Source organism: Ammospiza caudacuta, chromosome 10, assembly GCF_027887145.1.
Source record: "Ammospiza caudacuta isolate bAmmCau1 chromosome 10, bAmmCau1.pri, whole genome shotgun sequence".
In the NCBI taxonomy this organism is placed as follows: domain Eukaryota; kingdom Metazoa; phylum Chordata; class Aves; order Passeriformes; family Passerellidae; genus Ammospiza; species Ammospiza caudacuta.
Window position 1 is genome coordinate 16,464,990 of NC_080602.1, and position 2,776 is coordinate 16,467,765.

Sequence of the window (2,776 nt, forward strand, 5' to 3'; positions counted from 1 at the left end):
TGATCTGGATTGGCAGGGCTGCCCAGGCCCTGCAGCTCGGGTCTGACGCAAACAGTGGCAGAACAGCAAACAAGAATTTACAGGGTTTTGTAAGAACTGAAATAATTCAAGGAGTAAGGAACAGATTGGTTCAGGGCTGCTGTTGCTCAGGGCTGTGTCTGTGGAAGAACAAAGACAGGTTACTGTTTAATTACCTGTAAAACCCAGCTGAAGGCTTGATAAGCACTTCCAGATCTCAGCAGCAGGAAAGCAACATGAGTATAAATAAAGAAAAGAAGACTTGTGGGAGCAGATTTAGCTCAAGGATGGTTTTCCTCTTGATATTCAGCAATAATTGCACCACAATGTGCCACTGAATTCCTTGGGGCCCTGCCTACACTTCTCTGGAGTTTGCAGTATGCATGTGTAGAATAGGGGATGAAAGTCCACATGTGGAAAACCTCCTACATCCCTGACTAACAGAGGTTAGAAGGGGGCACAAAAAACCAGCAACATTAGTTCCATATGGAAAAAAACCTCTCTGGTGGACTCCTGTATAAAAGGCATTAAAAACCTGTTCATAAACCAGTGCCTCTAGGCAATCAGCTGGACCAAAGTGTGAACTTTGGCTTTAAAAGTATGCAGCAGCATTGCTCCAAGAGCTTCTGCAACACAGAAAAGCAACAGCAAGGTGACAGGAAAACAAAGTACATCAAGGCACAGATTTTGCTGTAGGCAGCGAGCCCTTTGCTGCATGTACAGGTGCCCTGTGAGCACAGCAGGGCCTGCCCCAGAGCCCAGCTGATTCACAGAAGCCCACACCCAGCCCAGAGCCCCAGCTGACAGCTCTGCCCACAGCAGAGACCAGCCAAGCTGTGCTAGACTCACACGGCCATCACACCACTACCAGCACCACGGGCAAAGGCTTATAAAAATAGCAATTCTGATTTAATTAAAATTAAATACAACTCTGAGAAAGCTAACTGACCATGGCTGAGAACTCTTGATCAGAACAAACTGTTCAGCAATTATTAGACCTCATGTGATGACAGGATGTGCAAAAGGCTTTGTCCTGGTCTGTTGTAAACATCACCTCTTCTAGCTGAAGCTCTTGTTAAACATACTTTAAAATGCTGCCTTTTAACAAAAGGCCACTTGGAGAAGAAAGAGCACTTCTAAAAGCTGGTTAATTTTCTCATTCCTTATTTCCTTTTTTGTTAAATAAGGGTGTTCCATTGTACTTGGCAAGCACCTTGGCTGAAACAGTGGTCCCTTTATCTGGTTCATAATTGAAGCCTCTTCCATATTTTGTTTTTAAAGACAATGCTGTTGCTAGGTCACAGCCAAAGGGCTACACGTGTAGCTCACCTATTTTATCCTGCAGGGATGGGCAGGGCTGATGAGCACAGGGCAGGAACCGTCCTCCATCCAATGGGAACAACCTGTGACACGCTGCACTTTCTGCAGGCTGCTCTGCCCACACTCCTGCAGCTTGCCAAGGGAGAACCCAGCACCACACCCACAGTACCTTCACTTCTTAGCATTGTTTCACTTTGCAGGGTCCTTACAAAACACTTTTGTCTCCACAAAGGGAATTCCTTCTGCTTAATAAACCCAAGTGCCCAGCTGCACCCTGCAGTGGCCCATGGACACAGCCTGTTGTGAGAGCAGGGTTTGCACCAAAGCAGTCAGCACAGCCTGCACAGTGCTGCCTGTACTCAGCACAGGTAAAAGACAAAGGTAATAAAGCACCATGCTGGGTTTAGGCTCAACACTTGATTCTCTCCTTCCTTTTAGTGTAGAACATTCCCTTTGTACCCTTATAGGCTTCTTAAGTACTGTTAAGTTTCACATGTGCAAAAAAAAAAAAAAAAGCAAAGAAGATACTTAATTTGTAGATGTGTTTCTATCACACTCCCCACCCACTGCTCTCCTCCAATCTCAACAAAAGCTGTACAGCCCTTGGGAGGGCAGCTGGTCACCCCCTCCCTGCAGCCCACAGCCCACTGCTGAGGCTGCATGAACGCCCAGGGACCCTGCCAAGGACACAGTCCCTGTCCCCTGCCCAGGTGCCCACCCTGTGCCACACTGGAGGGCCAGAGATCCTTGCTTTAGGCCAGTTGCAAACGTGCTTCCTGCCACAGAGTAGCAGGGATGGAAGAATCTGGAGGAACTAAAGCACTGTGATAGGAAAAGCTGTAGGAGTTTGCCAGCAGCTTTTTGTACAGTTAATTAGCTCCCTCTGGAACAGCTCTGATGGCAGGAAGAGAAATACATTCTGTTCTAGGGCTTGCTGCAACAGAGACCTGACCTGCACATTTTGTAACATCCCACAGGAGTTACCTGGTCATGCTCCCAAAATCTGCTGGTGGAAGTGCTCCAGCTCCTCTTGGCTGAGGAAGCTGCAGGCTCACCTTCACTCCAGGCTGCTGGCAGTGCAAAGGGGCTCACACACACACTGCAGCTTTTCCTGGCTGAAACTTGGATAAAACACTAACTTGGGTCATTTATACTCCCAAAGTCGATTGTTTTTTTGAACAGAAAAGGTTATGGACAGTGCTGTGTATTTGTTCAGTTTCATAGCCACCCCCCTACATGTGATTTTCCTGGGTGCAGGCTGCAGGACAGAAGGGAACTCTTGGGAGTCTCCTTGCAGGATGCTGCACCCCTTCCAGGAGAGCCTCTCATGCTTCCATGAGCACCCTGTGTTAGGCAGTGACCCTCACAACTGCCCCAGCTGCAGCACAGCAGCTGCTCCTCATCGGGCAGGGTGTGTACAAAGCATCACAAACAGCCA